Genomic DNA, 25,690 nt, shown 5'->3' with positions numbered 1-25,690 from the left:
TTCACACCGTACCTGATTTGAGAATAGTGAAGCAATAAGATGTAGGTTTATATCGGATACCGCATTTTTCCCAGTTGGTTTGTTGGTAGCAGCATGATATTCACTTTTTATCCAGCTGACGGCATATTTATCTGCACTGAAAGAAGTAATGTCTAGTCGATAAAAGTTTATGAGAACTGTCTGAGGGTTTGGAAGTGGGACTCCACAAAACTGACCAGTTTCTTCAAACTGGCATTTTAATTCTTCCATGGAAATGCCCTCTTTTTCTTTCAACGCTTCCAGAATACTTACAGTTGTTTCAATTTTGCTTATTGCCTGTACCTTTCTTGTAGAAACAGGCTAAGGACATGTAGAGGTTCCAGCTCATCTCGGATCATGGACATTTCACAAACAAAATTTCACTTAGTGAGTATTACGTACTGACCCGAAAATATTGTACGCTGCTGAAATCTTCTTCGCAAATTTGTAGAAGCTTCTCGAAAGTATTTCACTAGCGCAGCGTAGGACTTCCACAATGCTTCTACTGAACGGTAAGAAGAGCCGTATATAACAAAAAGCTTTAGTAATATTATGGAAGGTAATACCTAATGCTTCTGATATTAATTTGATTTCTCGACTGTTCTTCGGGGACATTGAGTAAACACTGTATAATTGCTCTACAAGATTTTGAAAATGAACCATATATGAAATCGTATTAACAACGTTGTGAAGAGCCAGTACCAGCTTATGACTCATGCAATGAATTGCGAATAAATTGGTGTCTAATTCTCGCTGGAGAAAGGGACAGCACCATTTGTTTCGCCTTGTATGTTACTTATGCTATCAGTACAAACTGTTCTAAATCTTTCTCGTAATACGTTTTGGAAATATTCATGCTTTCACATATTTTAATCACGGAATCACAAACCTTTCTGCCTATTCTTGCCTGTAACTCAGACCTAAAAACATAGTGCTACATACCTGATTAACTACAGTACGGGTATACACAATCAGAAGGATTTGTCCATCTTTAGCACGAAAATTTTATCGGAATTCGCAAGATACTCGGCCAGTTTTTCCTCAATTTTTGTAACCACAAAGTCAATAATATTTGCACACACAACATTGGAGTAGAGAACTAGTCCGAGGCTCATTCCATTTTTTCTTGCAATTTAGTAAGATGTGTGTGCACGGCAAACGACAGACGATTTTCAGCAAAAACATAGGCAGTTCTAAATATTGCAGTTGTCTTTTTAAAACGAATTTCACTCAGAATTTTCAACCTGTCTTCTGCATTTGACAATGAAACCTTTATTTCTTCCCTATCCGTTTGTTCAGATACAGTGGAACCTGGATAATTCGAATCTCAAGGGACTAGTAGAAAAATTCGAATTATACAAAAATTCGAATTAGAATTTTTTTGTAAATGGTTGAAATAAACAATCAAACTTCAGGTTTTAACATAAAGACCATTATTGGAGCTAATAATAAGTGTTTTACATACACTCATTGTAAAACTAGAAAAAACAAAGGTTAATACAATATGAAGTAAAATACTGTAATGTAATACGTACGTACATACTCTAACACTGTATTATGCCTGCTACAGTACCATCATCCATTTCTTGGAAAATCCGACCCGATGACTTGACCTCCTTTTAGATTTACACGGCAAAAACTTCAAATTATCCAGATTATAATTCGAATTAACCATGATATTTTTAGCATTGTTTGTATATAAAATTCTAGGGACCAAGATAAAAATTCGAAATAAAGAAGTTTTCGAATTACAGAAGTTCGAATTATCCAGGTTCCACTGTATTGACAAACATTTTTTGTGTGCAATAGACTTTTCGTGATCATAGATTTTCCACACTTTGTTTTTGCAGTAACACCGTTGCACAATGCATTTTTCACAGGCAGTTTTCTTTCTGTATGAATACAGTGTTCACAAACGGAAGCACATATAGCATACACAACGCGAATATCATCCGTATTTTATTTAGTACCTAGAAACAGTCGTTTAATTTTCCAGCTCACAAATTCTTCTTGATCACATATGGAAGGGAACAAGCCACTGGGACCAGAAATAACCTCATCATTATTAACACTATGCCCCAAATCATTTTCGTCTTTCTGATAAGATGTCTGTAATGTGATTTCGGTCGTTGCACTATCTTCAGGTGAAAACCTCTTACTTTGTGTGCCAGAATTACTTGCATCTTTCCATCTGGAGCTTTTTTTTTTATTAAAATATAGTCTAATATCCATTTCCTTCTGTTCTTTTTAACGTGCTTGCCAACGAAGAAGCTACAAATTCATAAGTGCAGTGACTGATCACTGATCACTGAAATCGTTGTTTTTTTTTATTATTATGCTACTCAGATTAAGAATAAGGAGTGGTACTAGCTGTAAGATTTTTTTCTTCAGGAAACAATTTATAAAGATCAACATAGCTCGATTATGCTAAACAAACTAATATATATATATATATATATATATATATATATATATATATATATATAAGAAATTGCTACTAAAACATTAAGTTGAATTATTGTACTTTAAAACAGATTATATAGCCTAAGAAAATGGGAAAATATCTTCCCAGACATCCCTGGCTACAAATAAATCCCTGTATATATATATATATATATATATATATATATATATATATATATATATATATATATATATATATATATATACATCTCACCAGATTTTTCCGGTGGTGTGTATTTTTCTACAGATTTGTTTTTAGAGACCTTAATTTGGGTAATACTGTGTTGTAGCCGAGGTGTTCTTTTGTGTTGCGCACTAAACATGTGTCTCTGACTCAGCTGACAGAACTCCGTTGCAGTTTTTCACTGTAAACAGGGCGAGTGTAAATGGCTCACTTGAATAACATTTCCGTCGAAATCACGATGCAGTCTGGCGCTATCATTGAGCATACCTGTGGGAAAGTCGGCTGACGTGTTTGCATTTCTACTTGTGTTGGACAAAAATAGTCTGCAGTTCTGTTTCGCCTTTGGGATTCGATAAGAGTGGAATGAGCTTAAAAGTGTGTTTTAGATACAACAGTCTGTTAAGTGAGGTTTCTCTTTCAGCCTGCTAAGACCAAGCTTCTATTTTAGGAGATGTGGAGTGTATTACGTTGAAACTTGACATGCTCTAAACACATTTTTAAATGGAGAATTTAAAACTCAGTTACTATCATATTATACTGGCTTTACGATTGCATGTTGCTAGGCTTTGACAGTTATAGGCAATTGTCTATTTTTGCTTGCCATGGTGACGTAAAACATAGGCGTCAATAAAACTGAAGCTATGTGTATCAATGTGTTAACTGGAACGTTTAGCTGACTTTGATAACAATGCCACACATTGGTTTATCGATAGAGGTATATCAGTGATTTAGATGTTAATTGATCTGTCACAGCATCTCAAAACAGCTTTTGCCCATGCATTGGAAATTATGTTCCTTTTCTTCCAGTTCATTTTAAAATATAAATTGATTTTGTAATTATAAATGTAGATTCACTGTTAGAGAAGCACACATACACACAAGCGTTGTTTCTTAAAAACGGCGTTTTAATAATAATAATAATAATAATAATAATAATAATAATAATAATAATAATAATAATAATAATAATAATAATAATAATAAATACTTTCTGGAAAGGAAGAAAACTATCTTTTTCACACCTCTTTTAACTGGGAAATGTTGACTTAAAAAAAAATCTTTCAATCTTATTGAAAAATAACAGTACCATCCACATTTATTATTCAACTATAACATACTAGCAGCGTTCACCCCGCTTCGCTGCGGTCACCCCGGAACGCAATAAACGTTGTTACTTAGATAATTTTTACTTTTTCGCTTTCAAGTGATATGATAAAAACCATAGAAGATTGCAGTAAATGTTAACATTATATCGCCTGTCATTTATGTTAACCCGCCCCGCTTCGCTGCGGTCACCCCGGAACGCAATAAACTTTGTTACTTAGATAATTTTTACTTTTTCGCTTTCAAATTGCAGTAAATGTTAACATTATAGCGCCTGTCATTTATGTTAACCCGCCGAGTGACACGGTCATGCGGGTTGCATATAAATACGTTTATTTTTACCTATGATGAACTAATAACAAAGGATTTGTACGTATGGACACTTGAATGGTCAATTATCTCAAGACACTGGTAATTAAAAATTAAAGTGATATGATAAAAACCATCTAGGGTCCAAATCCTAATAACCCCCCAAAAATAAAAGAAACTGGTTCAGCCGTATTAGCTTGATGAGGGAACAAAGGATTTGTACGTTCTCTTTTATAATATAGATACAAATGTTTAATTACTGTAATCTGAAGGAAAATATTGAAAGAAAAAAAAATCAAGAATGAAAGCAAATCGGTGACTCGAGGTGAAGGAAAAGAAGCAAATCGTTTTTTTGCCTATCTGACATGTGTTAATGCCACAATGTGTAGAATACTGGGCGTGGTCTTCAACATCAAAGTATAATATAATATTGGAAATTATTAAGTTTGATGCTACCATCACATCCAAATTAGGTTAGATCAAAGATAAATCATGACTTACTACGCTTGACGCGCCCAGTTACTGCCTACAATTGAATTGTCTCAAACTCAAGGATATTTTAACATTATTTTCGATAAGAATATATTATTTCATTTTGTGTCTTAGTACAAGAACAGAATATATCTTGAAGAACACCACGTAAACAATTATTAGTTACTTGGCGGTGGTATAATTCTCAAAAACAAAAGACAAAAATCTGAGTTTACTTTGTGTCAACGAAGTGTCTTTACGCAGTAAATTACTAATATTACGTCATTTCTGTGAATGAGTTGAAACAATATCCTACCATCATATTTCTGTTTTGGTTATATCACGGAAACAAACATATATTTAATTTGAATCAAAATACTGCTTGAATGATTGGATATAGTGGAGGATTTATATCATTTGATAGTTAAAGTATAGCAACTAAAATATTTTTTCTAGAATCCATTGGAATTGAATCTTATTCACCAACTACAAAGTAGATACAAAGTACATTGAATAAATGTATTAAGATAAAAATATGTGTATGTTGTCATATGTAAGATGTATCATGTGCAATTTTATTTTTAAGCGTTACTGAAGTCAAAATATTTGTAGAAATTATTATTATTATTATTATTATTATTATTATTATTATTATTATTATTATTATTATTATTATTATTATTATTATTATTATTATTATTATTATTATTATTATTATTTTGGTATACATACATAAGTGGCATATGCTATTGTCAAAACAAATGCATTGAAGTGACAATGGACCAGACATATTTAAAAAAGAAACGTGGACAGAAGGATTTTTTGATTGGGCATGGGGCGTTCAAAACACAAAGAAATAATATATAATTGCCAACGTTGTGAGGAAAAAAGATATAAAATGTGTACGGTAATATTAAATACATTGTAAAGTTAACACTATTTTTTACATTATAACAGTTAATTATAATACGTGGACATGACCATTTAAGCTCTGAAAAGAGCTGCACATAAAGATGTTAAAGATGAAATATGCTCAAAATCACCACAACTTGACTTGATTCCTTTGTTTCCTGAACGCGACATATCAAGAGACATGAAGTGACATGGGAGACGTCTTTACCCAAGGTCGTGTAACGAAATCAAGGAAAACTGCGGCGGAGTAACGTGGAAAGGAGTTGCGCAAGATACGTAGCTGTGAATAGAAGTTGCGGAATCATTCATCTGAATATCAAAAGTCATTCATCTAGCTGTGGATTGATGATGATGATGGTTGATTTTCACTCTCTTACAACATTAGTGTTGAACAACACGAGTGATTACTAGTGATTCACTAGTGATGAACAACATTGGTGATGTACTTATTGACGATATATCTTGACAACTAAATCAAGAAGAAAACTATGAAGGTTTCATGTATTCAAGTTTTATGTTCTATTTAAAGACTTCCTTAAATAATTTATCCTGAAGATTCAATCATTTTCAGCGTTTGTTTCCACGTAGCCAGTACTGAACAATAGTAATTTATTCACAAGGATGAAAATAAAGGGTATGAGAGCCGATGTGCTGATCATACAATGCCCAAGTGAAAGAAACTTTATTGTATGCAACCTTTCGTGAGCTGTAAACTCAGGTGTTAATATGAGAGTATTCAGCCGGACATTGAATAAAATCATAAGACATGTCTATCATTAAACTGGTCTGAATGGATGGTAATTTTTGTTAAATGTGTGAGATTGAAATACAAGAAACTGCATAGTATTTGTTGATTAATCATGTTAAATTCCTAATGTTTTACCAACCAACTTTTATGATCTTATGACTAACGTCGTTCGGTTTAACTCACATACGGGATGAGAATGAAAATGTTGGCTTAGTTAGTGATAGAGCGCTCACATCTGTGTGGGCGCGTCATTGATCTATCCCAGCTTACGTAAATTTGTGGTAGACAACATCGTGTGCGTTAGTTTCCTGAAAGTTCTTCCTTTTTCTCCATCTATTTGTAGTGTAATTCTTTTCTTACAATTATCATCTTCCTATTTTACCTTAGAGGGGATAATCAAGGAAGTTAAACTTAATATATTATTTTATTAGTGTTGAGTGAGTTTTGAGCCCTAAACGATTAGATTGTCTCTTATTAGCCCAGCAAAATTAGACAAATAAAAGGGCCGAACTTCCAGAAAATTCTGAACAACTTGGATTTTTGTGGGGACCTTTGATGTCTTCAGCATATTCTGCAAATTATCCTTGATTTGAGCAGCAGGTTTTTGTTTCTTATGGGGGAAAAAGATGATTTTTTTCAATAGGCTCGAAAACTATTAACGTTTTGAAGAAAATAGTTAGGGGGTCTATGAGGAAAACTTTATCTCATAAAATTCTACATAAAATGGTCCTTATGTAGAATTTTTTATTTCGTGGCAAACATATACACTGAAGTATGTCTAAACAGGCATAGGATGAGTTCTTTTAACTTGAGACTGCAAAATTTTATATATATATATATATATATATATATATATATATATATATATATATATATATATATATATATAACAGATGCAAAAATAAATTATATATGGAAAAAGATATTTTGGAGCGGAAATTCGCCTGTGATAAAATTAACCTGCTCCCGATACCCTGGGTGAAGGGTGGAAACAACATTGAACTAGGGACCCCCATTTCTTTTGCAGATTTGATAATTATTAATTTGAACCATTTTCGGTTTTAATGTAGGGTTAACGGAGGAGATGAAACCTACTCTTGGGACGTTGAATCGATCACAAGAAATAAATAAAATAAAATAAGACTTCTCCATATGTCTTACAGTTTTTGGTATATAAAAATAAGTTTTGAAACCGGAACATTTAAGCTATTTACGATTTTGGTTGAGCATTGTGTTTGTTGATGGAATGTTCTCTTTAGAAGCTCAATCCATTGCTAAGACTGATTGTCGCTATCCATTACCGGTTTTGTTCTACGGCGATGATCGTTGAAACAGGAAGCGATTGTTTTCTACCACTTCCGGGGTGAACAGAGGATTTACGGATGAGATGAAATTTGATCTTGGTACAGTGAATAGATTGAGAAAAAAGTTTCTCATGTATCTTATCGTTTCCGGTATTGAAACCAGAAGTACTAGTAAATTTCAACCACTTTTCTTTTCAATATATTGTTGAGGATTGTGATGGTATATTTTCTTGAGACGCTGATAGATTGCAGAAAACTGGCTGTCACTATACTTACTGTTTTGGTTCCATTGTGTTAATATTGAAACTAGAAACAGTTAATTTGAACCAGTTCTGGTTTGGATAGAGGGTTAACGGAGGAGATGGAACCTATTCTTGGGGAGCTGAATCAATTACGAAAAAAAAGGAACACCTCTCGATTATAAAAATAAAAAAAGAAAAAACTTACGGCTTTTGTTCTCATCCCTGTCTATAGACGGACGGACGGACACAGCCGTTCTATAAGATTTCAGAGATTATGCATAGCGTAGTTCGGAAGTCTAAAAGGGTACAACTAGACGTGTGTAGAAAGGAAAAAGTAGGGTTGTGTTTCTGTTACTGTAAGGTTGTTACTGTTTTATTATTGTATTACAAAAAGGTAATATCTCCAAAATTATGGACAGAATATTTCTTATTGTAATAAATCATTACGCACTGAAATTATGACATTTAAGAAGTTGTTTTGATTCATAAACTTTTTATTTGATTCAAAAAGCATCTGAGAACACATTCAATATCATGCACTGAATAAAAAGAAAAAAATCTAAATTCCCTTTATTTGCTATCATGATAATGTGAGGCAAGTTTAGGCATCTATATTGAATCGAGTGTGATTATTCTATATCAAAAAAGTTATTGAAAACTTCCGATTAATGATAGTGGTTAACAAATGCTTGCTTCTTGCGTGTGTGATTTTTAGTGTGATCTCCGAATAGGACTTTCGATAATTAAGATAGCATGTTCAAGTGTAGGCCCACGGAAATGTAGATTCAGTGAACTAGCAGATACAACATTCATACGATGAACATTCAGAAGGTTTGGAAAATCTCTTTTTCATTTTCTTAATTTTCGAAAAGTAATTCTACGAAAAAAAATATTTATTTTGAGCACGTGATCAACTATGTAGTATTTATTTGAACTAATGATCGAGTTGCAGTCAAACATGTATTGTCTCTCATTTATTTCTGACTGTATTCATTGGTAAAACTCACTCTTTCTGAATCCTGCTTTTAATTAATAAGAAACCATGCTTTTTTCCTCTAAAAAAAAGTCAGTTTACAATTTTAGACATACGTGCAGTAGATGACATAATGAGTGCCAAAACTTCCTAGCGTTCAAATCTTTTAAACAAAATAATTTTATCTTGTTTTATATGTTTTATATTTCGTTTTTCATCCTTGAGTTGAATTAAACTTTCTCCTTTTCAGGTTAAATTACTGATCTTACATTCAAAACTCCATGCTATACGTAATTATTGAAGGACTTTGTTATACATGCAAACAATAGCGCAGGTAGAGACATCTAGTAGATGACTGTTTATTATTAGGATTAGCGTGATGTATGACTGAGAACTTTCCTGTTTATTATTATTGGTATTATATTCCAAAATCATTTTCAATAGTGTATATAGAATTGTATCGTTCGAAAATTTGCTCATCCAATAATATCAACAAACTGTTTATCTTATAGACAATATATGTATGCTCTTTTAAACAGGAGGAGATATTGACGTCTACCAAGGTTTTCTAAAGTTATTCTGAATAATGTTGTCATGTACAGAATAGAACTGTCGGGCAGTCTGCAGTGTACCTTGTAATCTGTCGACTGCGTTTCGTTTGCCGAGTGACATGACAACGCGCCTTTAGAACTCGTGTTTTCCCCTTGCTTTCCTTTCCTCACTGATAGTTTTAACTAATAAACACCATTGGAGATATTACTATTCCGGTTAGAACTGGCGTCAGAGCATGAAATTTGCCGTTACGTTTATCGCTGAAACCGGCTCCATCCTGGTCTTTCCCGCTTTATTTGGGTTTGTCTTTGAACATGTCATGGTTACTAAAGTGAAAAACAAAATGGACAGACTAATGAATTTCAGTGTTTTGTTAAAGGACTAGCGTGGATGACCTAATCTTGTGAAGCATTACGAATTAAGCTCTTTACATAAAGAGGAAAGAAAGCGATATATTTTAGTTGGTGAATTCAGAAGATATGGGATACTACAGTCAAAGTTTCCTTTGTGGACTTAATTTAATAATATGTTTGAATATTTATTTATTTATTGAACAAATTCCCAAATACAGTATAACATTTGCCATTTTACACAGGGAAATGTTAACAAAAGAAAGAAAAAAAAAAGAAAACAAGACAACAATAACAACAACATAGAACAGTATCAAAAAAGAGTGTAAAAGTAATATTGTTCCGTCAAAACTCCTTTCATTGTTCTTTCAGACACTGGGTAGCTCGAAAAAATGTCCACAATAGTTGTTACTTGATTATAACAGTTTGGTATTCTGTATAAGAGAGACATCTGTATAATTTCCAACCTAGGACGGGCAAGATGGAATAGGTGGGTATTTCGGGTGATGCGGGAAGGGACACGTAAGGATAGTTCCTGAAGTAATATTTCCGATCTTAAATCTCCATTCACTATTTTATGAAGATATTTCAGGTCAGAGATAATTCTACGTACTTCCGGAGTCTGAATATTCAGATGTCGCAAGAGTTCCCTGTTAGATAATATTTGAAGTGCAGGAACACCGAAACGGACTATAGCGATAAAGAAATTAAAAATAGAATCAAGTCTGGAGAGATGTGTAGGTGATGCCATGGCCCATATGGGAGAGCAGTATTCGATCTTGGGCGCTATTAAAGTTTTATAACAAGTTGCTAATGACGAAACAGTGCGTAGCTCAGTAAATCGGTAAAGAAGTCCCAACATGCGCATTGAATTCTTAAGTATTGAGGAAATGTGGTCAGAGAATGTGAGTTTTCACTAAAAAATGACACCAAGATAATTATGACTAGCAGAATGTGTGATAGGGGAATCATTGACAGGGTGTGTGGAGGGAACAAGAGACTTTTTCAAAGTAATAGTAATACTGTTACACTTCTTATTGTTGAGTTTCAAGTGCCACATTTCACACCAGCCTATAAGGTAATTTATGTCTTCCTGTAGAGCAATTGTGTCATGGAGGCACGATATTTCTCTGTATAACTTATAATCGTCAGCAAAAAGCAGAAGGCCACTAGGTTGAGTTGATAAGTGCGTGTAGAGATCATCCATAAACAGGACAAATAGCAGAGGCCTAAGTACACTTCCCTGAGGCATCCCTGAGATCACGGGTTGGGGGTAAGAAGTCACCCCTGAAAGAACAACTCTCTGTTTACGGTGCTTCAAGTAGCTGGTGATTAAAGAGAGAAATTTGCCATGTACATTAAATCTATTGGAGAGTTTATGAAGAAGATGAATGTGACTGACAGAATCAAAGGCCTTCAAGAGATCAAAGTAGATAACATCTAATTGAGTATTGTTATTCATACATTTGACTGCACAGGAAATAAGAGTACTTAAGTTTGTGAGACTTGAGCTTCTCGGTAGAAGTGCTGAGAACTGTGATGTAAGGTGAGGTGAATTTAAGTAGCCTGTCTTTGATTATTTTTTCGCAGATAATTAATATTACAGAAAGAAGAGATATTGGCCTATAGGATGATACATGATCTTTAAGTCCTGATTTATATTTTGGGGTCACCTGAGCTAGTTTCCAACTGGTGGATAATACCCTTCCTTGAAGCATCTATTGAATATGATAGATAGAGGAACCGCAATAACTGAAGCAGTTTTCTTGAGAAAGAGAGGACTAATGTTATCAGGTCCAACTGATCTATATGGAGATAACGATTGCAAGAGAGCCAGAATTTCTCCCGAAGAGATAGAGAGGTTGGATAAGGTGTCCGAACAGATGGAGTGGAGAGGGGGAAGATGGGTTGTAGAGAACAATGTCCTATTTCTGTAACCATAATACTGTGGAAATTGAAGTACTTCGAGGTGGGGGGGAGTTAGTGTGGGCCTAAAATATACTTGTACTAAGAGTGTACTCTTGCAGCAGTGGCGTATACTGGTTTGATGGCTTGAGCTGCCACTAACCTTTAAAATACCTGTACATTATTATTATTATTATTATTATTATTATTATTATTATTATTATTATTATTATTATTATTATTATTATTATTATTATTGGACTTTAGTTTCCACCTTATTATACAATCTCCAAAATAAGAAAAAAACTTACCCCATCCTTTTATCAAGTAGATAAATATAATTTTATCTTCACTAGCAAGACTTATATTATCTTATTAGTATTACGGAAAACCAATCGTACATTTCTACCTTTATTTGTTGCATGAAGTATCACTACATTTCGCATTGAATAGGTGGTAACAATATTCACCAGAGCAAATGGAAGCTATCCGAGTGATAATGAACGCTGAAATAGGCGATTAGGAAAGAAGGAGCCTCAGTCTGTAAGAGCTACGCAAACTACTACTACTACTAAAACACAAAATTTTCGTTGCATTAATGCAAATCGTTACGAAATGAGGCTCATGATGTCATAAACAATTCCCAGAGACTCCCAAAATGCACTGCCATTACTCGTATGATTTTCTTTTGCTCTTCACTCACGTCCAAGAAACAGATTTCTCTAGAGGCAACTGATTTTACCGGGCTGCCCGTTCGTACGCTGTGGGCGGAGGTGAAGCGAAGGGTAATACGCCGATATGATTCTTTCTGTAGTAACTAGAAAGTGGTTTCTGCTGCGTTGTCATATTGAAGACCCTTTAAGTTCGCGAGACATCCTGCGTGCAAAGAATTAAGTGGATCTTTCTAAATACATGCAATTCTCAGAAACTTTTATCATTGAAAGAAAATACTAAAGTATAAAATTATTAATATATTTTAGTTCATATTATAACTTTATTTTGTAATATTCTAGGGCTGCTGCCGGTAAGCCCCGTAGTCCACAAAATACGTCACTGTCTTGCTGACTGTGTTAATTTCTCAACACATTCCAAAAGAAATTTGTACTCGTAGGAAAATGCCCCTGTACAATATAGAAAATGTTATAATTTCTCAGTTTACAGTATTTATCTCACAAAAGACTTGAAAAATCAGTTTTTCTAATGTACACACATGTCCACAATTATTGTCGCATTCCTATAACTTCCTTCTTTAAGAATATAATTTGATATTGATTTTGCAGGGCAGTTTTAATATTGATACTATTTGTATAATCGGGAAATGTATATTTGTGGTAGATTTCATAGGAAATGAATTATAAATACCAAAATTAGAATAAGCAAAACAAAATGTTGCTAAATGGACAAGAAAAGTTTATTTTCATTTTGTTGTTCTTATTCACTGCTCTTTTGACATGAAATTTTTCACATATATGTGTTGGCCGATTATACACATACTAACATTATAAGAAATACCGGGCGAATTCGTTATCAAATTATATTCCTAGAACTACATATTTATAGATATGCAACAATAATTTTGGACATGAGAGTACATCGTGTATAAAGGATATTGAGTATCCTCTGTGAGAACGTTTCCATAAAGTGTGCTCATTGTAATGTGTGTTGTGTAGTCACTAGAACACTACGTTAAATTTAAGTTACAAATATGCATAACCGCAATTATTATGAATATTCATTCAAAGTAGTCAACCTTCTAGTTTAAAAGAGGTGTATTATACAAGAGCTTAACAAAACATACTTAAATTTTACAGTGACCCTTCACTTCTTATATATCTCTCACACCTTACCTTATAACTTAGACCTTTCTCGTCAAATTATTTTACTCATTTTTAAACTTTTACAGATTTACATTCCATACACCCCACAAAAAAAAAAAAAAAAAAAAAAATGAAATGAAATCTTTGAGTTTTACGTCCCACGGTTATGCTGGTTAGGCTAAAGGAGACGGTGATGATGAGTAATGAATGAAATGGTGGAATGAAGAAAGTGGAAGGAAACGGGAGAACCCCGGGGAAACGCACACACGCGGTGTTTGTCCAGCACAAAGTTCACTTGGCGGGGGCAAGGACATCTTCTTGTCCTACTTGGCCCGGGCTACTTATTCCAGTCCCTTGATTTTCTTTAATTCAAACATTTAGCTGTCTTTATAATTAAACGATGTAAATATTCCTTTGCTATAATAACTAAAGTCCCCTTAAGTTGATATCCGTCCAAGTTGGTGTGGAACATCAGTTTCGCTTATCAGCTTCTCCTAGTTTTGGTGTTACTGATGACGGCCAGCTCAAATCACATCCAACAACGGTCGAAATTATGATAGGAAAAACGAAAGAAAGTAACAACCAAGAAAAACAAACAGAAGAGTACTATGGGCGAAAGATAGAAAGAAAAACACAGTTCTTGCATGGAATGAAATTTGACAAATGCAGTATTATTTGTGAACAAAGACTATAAGAAAATGGAAAGTCAATTAAATTCTTAGAAATGGTGAGAAGGGTTACTGTTGTAGCCCTACGTGGAATGCGAAAACCCATCAAATTTATTTCGGAAGGGGCTTGAGTCCGATAGCTCTCCCCCTAAATACGCTACTTCACCGTACTAAAACTTATCGGAGTAGATTTTATTTCGACACAGATATCTTATTAGCGAGTTGAAAAACTGATGATTTTTATTTGTTTACAAAAATTTAATTTTTGTAATTACACATGAAGGTTGGGGTCATTACTAAGTTCCCTCCCTAGAAAGCACAAAGGGAACTAGGTTCCGGGGAAGTGTTCAGAGGTGCCTGGGAATTTCCCCCTTTCAATTAACACACTGACAATAACTCATTGTAGAAGTAAGTGCGTCGCTGTTAGGACTGTTAAGTAACGGATTGTTTATTGCTTGCTTTTTCCTAACAGAGTGACACACCTATTTCAGCAGCATAAAACCTATCAACACATCAGATTGTCAAGGAATTAAGCGTCATTAAAATTAGTTCTTTTCTCAATAATTATGAGTGGGAATTTCATTTTGTTCAGCAACATTACATCTATAAATTGATACATGTCTTATATTTGGACAATATAGCTAATATATATAGTGGCGGATCCAGGGGGCTGTAGCCTCCCTTAACGCTCAGGTATACACTGGATAAAATGGGCTTCAATAATGCTTTACACTGGAAAAAGCGGCAAATTATGGTTTAGCCCATCCCTTGATCATATAATGGATCCGCCACTATATCTCTCTCTCTCTCTCTCTCTCTATATATATATATATATATATATATATATATATATATATATATATATATATATATATATATATATATATATATATATATATATATATATAATTTATCATCATTTTGAGTTATATCTAATTAACCATACAATATACTGTTGTCTTGTTTCTTGTTAATGTTATAATAAAACGCTTGATTAGAGTGTACTTCAGTATCAGTTTCGTGTTGATACGTGACACGCTTATTTATAGACATACAACATATTAATTTTATTGGATTTTCTCGAAAATTATAGGTGGGGTTTTCGTTTTTCTTTCTTTCTTTCTTTCTTTTTTGTTAAACGTTAATAATAAGGCATAGAAAGTAGACTTATGTTGCGCGCGAGCTCTCCGTGGCTAAGCGGTTAGCGTACGCGCCTTTGGCGCGGGAGACCCGGGTTCGATTCCCGGTGGGAGCTCATGTGGTTCGGATTCCACGTTAATCAGTAGGTCCACGTCTCATATAGCCTCACTGCTGAAAAGGGACGTTAAACTCAAAGTCAATTCAACTAATCTTGCATGCCACCTATCACGAGTCGAGAAAACGTTTAAAACGAAAGGTTGATGCAGCTTATCACAGATTTATTATGAAATGAAACGTAACTCATCAATTGACCTTTTGTGAGACCTCAGTGAAACTAGTTGTCAGTTATTACAACGTCATCTATAGTTGATCAAAAAAATTTTTAAGTTAAAATGTACTTCTATTTTCCAGTAGAATCCGAATTTGCAATAAAGAGCGAGCTTCCCATTTAAGTTTTTCAAGTTGCCCCACACGCCCCCAGGGCCGAGGCTGGCTAATTTTAACATAGATGAATTTCCCCCTCCAACATAATAACTTTTTATTTCGAATATTTATCCGTCCGATGCTTATTGCTTATTTCTTCAGATATTTTGGAGTCTCAAGCTAAAAATTTCACCCTGTATACAAATTTATAAGTATACCTCTTCTGCTGTATATAACATATGTTCGTTCTTCTGTAATAGTGGACGAAATTATGCATTACTTCATCTACAGAACTTGTATCTTCTGAAATACAAGAAAGGAAGAATGTTTTGTATGGCTTTCCTACCATCTGATTTGACATGTTTACCCTGTAAAGACAGCTTTGTAAGGTTTTATGTCTTAATTAGTAGTGACACTGAACTTACTACAGGACAGCGAGAAAATTTTCCACTATGGTCTTTCATTAGCGTAACAATCAATGAGAAGTAACATGAAAATTGCTGCAAGCTACATGATGTATGTGTTCCTGAGCAATACCACTTTGGAATGGCATGTAAAGAATTATAAACTCTTACAGTTGACGTATATCCGCTATTACAGACACGTTTAAGAAAATGATCACCTACTTATGTTCCATACGATATGCATTCTTACATAGAATTAAACAAACTAAGGAACAATATTCATCCAGGCTTTCTTCCAAAAATTTTGCCTGGAGAGGGGCAAATTTATAACTCGGGGAAAGGAATTTGTTGGCTAAATCTGCCACGGAAGTATCCCAGGAAGAAACACTATACTAATCTTTTTTGGGCCTTTGTTTCTAGTCTATGACTCTAAATGCGTATCCAAGTAGAAATATTTTAAAAAGAAGGCGGATTTATTTGAAGTCCCATACTTCATGTAGCTGTACTTTGAAGTTAGATGTAATCTACAACGCATTCAAACATTCAGGACTATGTACGGTAAGTGTAAGCACAGTTTCTCTTCCCCAAACAACACAATTGAAGAGGTGGGTTCCTAAAGAGCCTAAGTCAATTTTTGTCAATTTTGAGATATTGGTTCTATTAAGTTTCTTTTCAGCATCTTCGTATATTGAACAGGGTTTCATGCCAAAACTACATAAACGAAATTAGTTGTAGGCAAAAGAAAACTGCGTTGTTTTCCGAAATATCCTTTGTCAACTGTATTCTCTGAAGTTATTTTCTGACTCATGCCTACAAACACTTACAAAACTCTTGCTATAGATGATAATTTCACCGTTATCTTACGAAACGTAGGGAATTAAAATTTTCTTTTAAGAAGATTACTTTTCTTTTACGGATATTGAATGATGGAAACGCACACAAAATATCTTCTACTGAAAGAAATACTTTTTTGACTTTGACTCTTTTGGAATTGAGCTCTTCAATTACAATATGAGTTTCTGTAAATGTGTGCCTTTTATTTCACAGAACATAATCAATCATTCACTCAGACCTTACCGAAATTCAACATGGGCGACATATCGTATGGGAGTGAGGTATGCAAAATTATTAACTACAGTAAAACGCAGACTAATCAAGCGATTTTGAATAACGATTTCCATTATAATGGTTAAACATATTTAATTTTTAGATGCAATAAAGCGCTATTGTTAGAATTAACTTTGGAAAAGATAAATTGTGGGAATAAGACATAGCTATGACTTAATAGAATATGTAGGCCTATGTAAATGAAAAATTCTTCAGCTGCGAATCGTAAAACTCATTTCTCGCATGTGGTTTCTCATGATATCATCTAGTGATTCAGACTGAATACGGAAAATATATTGTTCCTGGGTTCGAGAAATATATATAACTGCATTTGAGCTCCCATAAACTCATTTAGGAGACCCCAAGTTACTGTTTGAAATGAGGGCTGGCCATTGACACGTTAGCGTAAAAGACAGTAACTTCATTCACTTATGTTGTGGGTTCAAGTAAATGTCAACGTTGCATTTTCATTTAACATTAGGCTCATACAGAGTATACAGCCCAAACAGCTCATCCGATTAAAACAAAAATCCTTCACTTTAGATTGAAAATATCATATTTAGAGATTGTTTCCCCTCTTAGAATTTGCTGTAACTCTGATAATAGGAGACTTTTGAAACACCCTGTATATATATCTTCGTACATGGTTTCATAAGCTAAAGGTCATTTTTATTCGATTTGATTTGATTTTGAGTTGGCGTCCCTTTCAGTAGCGAGACTGTATGACACGTGGACCTACAGCTTAACTTGGGATTCAAACCACATGAGTTTCCACCAGGAATCGAACCCAGGTCTTCTACACCTAAAGCTCGTACACCAACCGCTTAAACACGAGGGATATGTAAAGGTCATTTTAATATATACATAATTTTCCATTGAAGGGAAGAGAAAAAAATATTTTCTTTGTTTTCTGTCTATAGGATAGAGAACCAGCGTTAAAGATAACGAACTTCATGAGAAACCAAACCAAACAAAAGATTTTAATGCGTGATCGATAACGTCTTCAGAAATTATAGTTACGAATCAAAATATATTTCAACAAAACTGCTTTATATTAATCATATATAACCATTTTTTTAGTTTCTCAATGATATCTTAACTTTTTAAAAGTTTTACACATTGTGTATTAACGTTGTAAAATTGACTTATCACTATGTTCAAAACCTGCGCAGGTGTCTAACGAATTCAGTGTTGAAGAAACTTTATACATTAATCGAAGTGTAATTACCATATACGTATAATCTGTTATTTCTTTACTCCCTGGAATCCCTGGAAAACTCCTGTTTTCAAACTCAAAACAAAAGACACAACTTTAAAGAGAACATTAATGCACTTCGAAACTCCTTTAGCATAACCTCTTTTGCTTGCTCGCTCTTATTAGGTAATGTAATGTCGTAATGTCAACCCGTCTACAATATACAATTCATTATAATTTATATTTCTCACCTTCAGATTCACAATTGTATATCTGCACTTACCTAATTAATGAAGAACAATTACAACTTAATGTTCAAAATTAATTAACTAAATAATTAATTATTCACATGCAACTTTAAAAAAAATGAGTACGATATATGCTAGAAATGAAGCATACTTGTGTATCATGATTGTATGATGCTTCTTTTTTAACCGTTTTCAGAAAAAGTAGGATTTTCTCAATTCTACCCGTTTATATATAATATACATTTGAGCGGCCTGAACAAACATAGTGGTAAGCACCACTTCCAGTGAAATTGAGTTATTAGGTGGAATGGCTTGGCATCAAACCACAGAATAGTATGTAGGCAGTTTTATTTCGGAAATGTACCTTCAGATGGCAAAGAAAGCTTGTTTGGTATGTGTTATTGCATTGAATTGTGGAATGTTGAACTTTCTTTTCCAGTTTACTCGAGAGTTAGAAAAAATGATATACAATTATGTTTCCCCGAGCCCCTCACATATATAGTGGGAATGTTCACGCATAACTTACACGTCATTACACATATTTTGATAATTATTTTTTGTTTGAATATATACACGTTTCCGGTGGTCCTATACAACTTTCATTAGGATGTAATGAGAGTCTTCGGAGTTAGATCATGAGACACTTCAATGACCCAAAAAATGTGAAAACCATCATTAACTGACGTAAGTGTGTGTGTGTGTGTTCATGCATAATTTCGGCATAGACACACTGATTTTGAAGATTTCTTTTTGTTTAAAAGAATATACACAGTGCGACAATTTTAAATCGAGACTTGTGCTGTAGGAGAAAAAAGTGAAATATAGAAAATTTCTGACCTTGGATCGTTTAAAGTACATCCCTCCTGCATCCACACAACGTTGCGCCCTGGCCGTCAATGCATAAAAGAGTTACAAGAAGTCATTTTCTGGAAAGCTGATGGAAATTCTTATCGTAGTCCTCTTGATGGCAATTACGTCATCAAAGTACGAACCTCTGAGTGCAGAGTTTAAGAAATAGTACATAATCTCACCGGGCAAGATCTGGTGAGTATAAAGGGTGGGAAAACACACGTATCTCTTTCCCTTTTTGGGACAGAAAGTCTTACACAACCATTGCCTTGTGACTTGGGGCAGACGCCACAGAGCATCATTCTTTTACTCGGGCCTGACACGTGTGATACGTTGCAGTAATCGCTTTAATTCCTCAAGGTAAAGCTGAGACTTCAACTGTCTGTCCTGTAGACACAAATTCCTTATGGAAAATACCCTTACTATCGTAAAAAAAAAAAAGAAAAACAAAAAGAAAGAAAGAAAAGCAAAAGCTTAAATGTTCTTCCAATTCTCCCCACTGACTATTTAATAAGTGCCACACTGATTAAACATCATATTGTTTTCCAATACATTTTTTACGAATGATTTTATTTTTAGGACAATATAGGGATAAATATTTAATATAATTTTAGGCGCTAATAAGAAAAAAGGGCGAGGGGAGAAAGTCATAAAATAAGTTACCATTAGTTGTAGTGTTTGTCTTCCACTGTTCTATTATTTTCCACTTTACTTCAAGTTGCGTTGTTGATTTATGATTTTTTTTCTCTTTTGTAGCTGGTCCCAAACAATACAAAATAGAATTATAATAAAATGTCCGTCATTTCCGACTCTGTTTGAAAATAACGTTTATGACAATAATTTCGTAAAGATAAAACATAAATTGTGTGGATCAGAAGTGTAACTTGTGTTGCATAGCAAAGTCAGGCGGGTTGAAACCTCACTAGTTTTCTTAAAATGCTTGTTTATTTTCTCTTTTTCCAGAATATCCTTCAAGAATCCTTTGAAATTGACTGAGGTGTACTCTGGAGGTGCAGCTTGCAATTGCTGAGTGTCCTTTTTCTTTCTTGATAATCGCTCAAATTTCGAAATTGACTTTTTTAAAAAATAATAATAATAATAAGCATGTCCCCCTGAATCAAATTAGTGCTTACGAGAGTTCTATGATAATGTTTAGAGCTCAAATGTTGTAATACAATGTTTATAAAACGGGCTTCTGAGAAAGTTATTTATCTTTGTTTATTGAGTTAAAAAAAACACTCTCAATTTTGAACTAACACACTTTAACAATTTTATTTGAGTTCTGTGTTTTACGTCCTTTTGACAACGACGTTATAAAGAACAGAATCTAGTATTAACGTGCTTAACTTTTGCTACAACCATTACTTAGTATAATCCGGTGTAGTTAGCGGGTGCACACATCATCATACAAGATCAACTCTAACAATATAAGGGTCTCCATAAGTTATGTTCCCACTTTTATTTAATTCATTCAACCTCAAATAGATATTTAATAAATGTTTAATATTGTTCAATTTGTTTGTTCAATTTCAAATTGTATCTTGTACTTATATATGTAATGTTCACCGAATGTACATATAATCACGATTTCATTACATAACAGAAAACAATTAAGATTGATCAACTGTAACGGCATGCAAAGTGTGTATACTCATATTTTCTGATGATTGCTGTATATGAATAATAATAAAATAAAAACAGTATTTTCCATACATCCAATAACTAATGATAATACTCATTCTTTTTATTTTAGTTATTAATATCCTATAGGTCTACTCCTGTGCATAAATACGGATAACAGACGAACAGTAGCTGTAGTTTCTGTCCCCAATATACGTAAAGGCATAGTTTCAATATTGTAGGTGACAGCGGCGCAAATCTGTCTTCAACATTGGGAGGTTGTTAGGGGTGTTTGATAAGGCTGAGCACCTATCGAATTTCGGGAGTGAAAATTTATCGAGTTGTCACCGGTTACTCAAAAATCGCATTCGCATTCAACTCACGGTGTGAGGGTCAATGGAACACAGACTTCACAAAAAGCGACATAACTTTCTTGGATATCTTTATACTATCAGAGGATTCACATTTTTTGATTTGCAGTTAATAATTTAATTGCGTTGTATAACTATTCTAAAACATATCAATAATTTATTGAAAATTATATATTCCTACTTCACATAACCTATGGGGCCGCGGTGGCTCAATGGTAGAGCATTCACCTCTGGTGCATGGGGTCTCGGGTTCAAACCCTGCTCCCGCCAAGTGAACTTTGTGGTGGACAAATACCGTGTGCGTGGATTTTCTCGGGGTTCTCCCGTTTCCTCCGACTTTCTTCATTCCACCATTTCATTCATTTCTCATCATCACCGTCTCCTTGAGCCTAGCCGGCATAACTGTGGGACGTAAAACTCAAAATTTTCATTTAATTTCATTTCACATAACCTACATAATACCATGAGTCTACAAAGAAGAAATATGCTATTGAAACGTCTTAAACGTCAGGTGCAAAATATATATATATACAGTAAAAGATTATAGTAGTAGTTGTAGTAGTATTTATAATAGATGAAGTAGCAATATTAATAGTGAGTAAACAATGATATTAATAACAGTCGTTACATCACGAGTACGCTCAAAGTAATAACAAATACTCGAATTCAAGGGAGTTCCCCTTGTCGTAAGGCAACCAAAACAATAGATGTATGATTAAAGAAAGAGAAATATTTTAAAGTTCCATCAAAATGGTACAATCTGTTCAAAGCTATCGTAGGACGTCACATACAATCAGACAGACAGCGCGATTTAAAGGGAGCTTCGCACCCAAAATTCCCAAAGTTAATTTCAATGATACTCGAATTTTAGATATTAGACGAAATTTCGACAATATCAAATATTCGAAGGGTTTCAAGTGCCGGATTAAATTTTCAAAACCGAAGTTCGATAAGTATTCAGCCTTATCAAATGTTCTTACCTCTGTCTATATTAGAAGCTCTTTCAATCCAGAGCTCTAATTTAGATCCTCGAAACCAGATGCAAAATTATCGTTTTTCTGCTTGCCCTGTTGTTGGCGCAATCGGTTAAGTGACAGTTTGTAGAATAATAGTATCTTGGATTCCTATCCTGTTCGGGTGATGTCTGTTTTCTCTTCTCTCTCTCTGTCTCTCTCTCTCTCTCTTCACTGATATACTACTTAAGTCTTGTGTGTACATAAACATTGGTCTTAAAGACAAGTGGGAAGAAACTGTTCTTTCACTTCATTTCAAAGGAGGCAACTTTTAAAATGAATAATCTGCATATATGTAGTACGTATTATGTACACCTATGATAATCTCAATTGCATTGTTTCTTCCAAACACTCCGATAATACCGAACTTATCAAAATATTCAAACTATTCGATAAATTGCAATCATACTGAGATCTTTCAGTATTTGCTGCTTTCAAAAAATTCGAGACTCATGAACAGTTCGAGTGTCTCAAACTTATCGAATGTTTCTAACATTTCGAGAGCCTCGCACACTTCATGTGTCTCGAACATTTCGAGAGTCTCAAACACTTTGAATGTTTCGAACAATTCGAGAGTCTCGAGAGTTCGATAATTTGATAATATTAAAATTCATTATCGACGAAACGCTTTGGAAATTTTATCGAATTGTTATCGATTAACCGATTATCGGAACAGCCCTAGGGAAGGGACGGGTAAGATCGTTCCCATATTTTTAAGCGATATTCAAAATATTTACGAAGTTGAAAAACAATGCTGCGGAGGATCAAGGAAGAAGAGTTGTCTTCAATATTAGGAGGCGGGAAGATTTGAGGTTTATTCTGAAGGGGAGAGAAGAGACTCATATTACTGTAGATGAATCTGATTTCTGAGCTGAACCTGTTGTATATTATATATCAGGCTTTGTAGATGAAGTAGTGGTACATAGTGGTTTTTTTTTTTTTTTTTTTTACTGGTATATATTTCACAAGGAAAGAGGAAAGGGAAAAGGCCCCCCAGTACTGGACAATGATAAGCACAAATTCTTGAAAATTATTAGTGCATGAACATGAGGTTTACAATATGTGTATGTCAATTTTCCTGTATGAGGGGAGGGGTATGTTTACCTCTGAAACTTGTCGTAAATTGTGTCCAAGTAGGAGCGGAATTAATACAAATTGATGTGACTTAACTGCGCCAGAACACAAAATTCAGTTTGAAATATTAAAGAATATGTTTTTTTTTAAAAAATGAAACAAGCCAAGGAACATCAATTTGATCTTACTTTCATTTTTGGCAGTCGGACACAAATCATGAAATCTCCCAAAAAACACACTTGAAATCGGATTATTGAGGAGACAGTCCTCCAGTTCCAATATTGGAAGACATGTCCCCTCAAACCCCTCCGGGATTTGCGCCAGTGGTACCTGATAACACACACTTATATACAAATCGGATAGGTAGTGTAATCACAGACAGAATACATACTTCTAAAAATGTTTGGAAGGACTTCTTTGTCCTTATGCAATACCGAGGCTATAAAGAACAAGAACTACTATTCTGAAAAGATCCTGAACTACGACCGGGACTCAGTCTGGTGCAGTTGGCGCGTACGCAGAGCATCATGTGGGATGAACACTTTACACTATAAGCCCTTCTCCCCACACCATGGGTGATATCAATAAAAATAAGTAACTACTCCTGAGAAGTCCTGCTCGAGAATCGGAGTAACTACACCTGGAGTAATCTCCTCCCTCAATTTCGTATCAATAAAACAAGCCACTACTCAGGTCTAGTCTGCTCCAGATTTATGAACGTTTACTCGCGCTTCCTCTGCACGTAGCACTGAGCCGTATCAATAAAAGAAGTGATTACTCACTTCTCCCATTCATTGCGCAGTCATTTCGTTGTTTTTAACCTATGGCGTAGTATCTTAAAAGCCATGAAACGGGCAAGTAGCAACGATAGCTTCAATCAAAGTGCATTTGTGGATATTCTAAAAGAGTTTTCAGTGGTACTTTCAAAGTCACAGCTACCAGAAAGTAAACGAAGGAAAGCCGAAACTTTGAAGGTAATTACAGTGAAATGCAACGAAATATCAAATACATCTACGACTGAGACACAAATTCAAAAGAGAATCTTTAATATTCGAGCGAGAATAAAACAAAAATAAATAAAAAAGGGGGGAAGAAGAAAGTAATACTGAAACCATGGGAATAAACCTATTTGAGCTGATGGATGTTGATTGGAATCCAGCAATATCAAGATTAACACGACAAGCGCATATCACGTGTTGTCCAAGGTCTTTGTAGATTGTTTGGCTTTAAGAACGAAATCAGACACTTGGCTCCTTTGTTTTCTTTTTTAAAAAGTCCAGCCACCCACGTCATAAATCTCGTCCATCTGATTGCGTTTTCCACACCATACGTGTCCCTTTTCGCCTTGACATAAACAAAATACATTCTCATGTATACACCCTTTCTATCAACGTTGAGTTGAGTTGATTATTAGTTTAACGTCCTTTTCAGTAGCGTGCCTATATGAGACAGAACCCACTGATTAACGTGGAATCCAAACCACATGAGCTCCTGCCGGGAATCGAACGCGGGTCTCCTATGCCAAAGGCATGTACGCTAACCGCTTAGCCACAAAATAGCTCTTCCTATTAACGTATTACTCTCCAAAATACTAGGTTTCTTTAATGCCACTTGTGTATAGTCAAGTGCTCCGATAGCACCCGGAAATGTATATTGTTCTTGCCACTCTGTCTTTGCTGTTTGTATATTACGCACACTTTCGGAAACAATCCACTTTCAGGTAGTCATAGACAGTACTTTGAGCCACACCAGAATCCCCTGACATTCCGACCTGGAATCCCGGATCACTCACGTAACGCAAGAAAACCAAGGGCACCGATTTCTCTGTAATTTTTTTTTTGGGGGGGGGGGGGCATTCAGATGCAGAAGGTATATATATCAGGATTTTAAGACAAATTGCCAAATATTGTATATTCATAAATACAATAGGGGGCCCACATGAGCTTTGGGGGGCCCGGGCCCCCTGGCCCCCACAGGATCGGCGCCCTTGAAGAAAACCCGCATCTTTTCATCATTACGTAGTCCACCACCCCGAATTTCGGTTGTTTCTCCTTAAGAAATGTTGTCCTAATCACTACATTTTCTTTCATAAACTTATAATGCTTTTTGTAATCTCCATTTCCAACATTTCTATGCAGTTTATAAGTTCTTCTACGTAGTAAAACAATCATATACTCTGCCATATTTCGCACGGAGTCACCTATTTAGCTTGCTCCACAAATTTGG

General features: G+C 34.6%; 1 long non-coding RNA gene across 3 annotated transcripts in view; it reads left to right on the top strand.

Moving 5' to 3' along the window:
* The window catches only part of LOC145687769 (uncharacterized), an 86,950-nt gene that overhangs the window by 35,617 nt on the left and 25,643 nt on the right, over positions 1–25,690 (top strand). The window contains exon 3 of one of the 3 annotated variants that reach the window (XR_014131753.1): positions 20,350–20,509. The exons of 1 other annotated variant lie outside the window; for it this stretch is intronic. This is a non-coding gene — a long non-coding RNA (uncharacterized LOC145687769). Of the gene's footprint in view, positions 1–8,978; positions 9,063–20,349; positions 20,510–25,690 lie in introns of those variants that run through there. One more of the 3 variants, XR_014131755.1, reaches the window with a different exon arrangement.

This window comes from Thermobia domestica, chromosome 6, assembly GCF_964235325.1.
Source record: "Thermobia domestica chromosome 6, izTheDome1.hap1.1, whole genome shotgun sequence".
NCBI lineage: Eukaryota > Metazoa > Arthropoda > Insecta > Zygentoma > Lepismatidae > Thermobia > Thermobia domestica.
The sequence above is the reverse complement of the archived record's forward strand: the minus strand, read 5'-3'. Positions and strand labels throughout refer to the sequence as shown.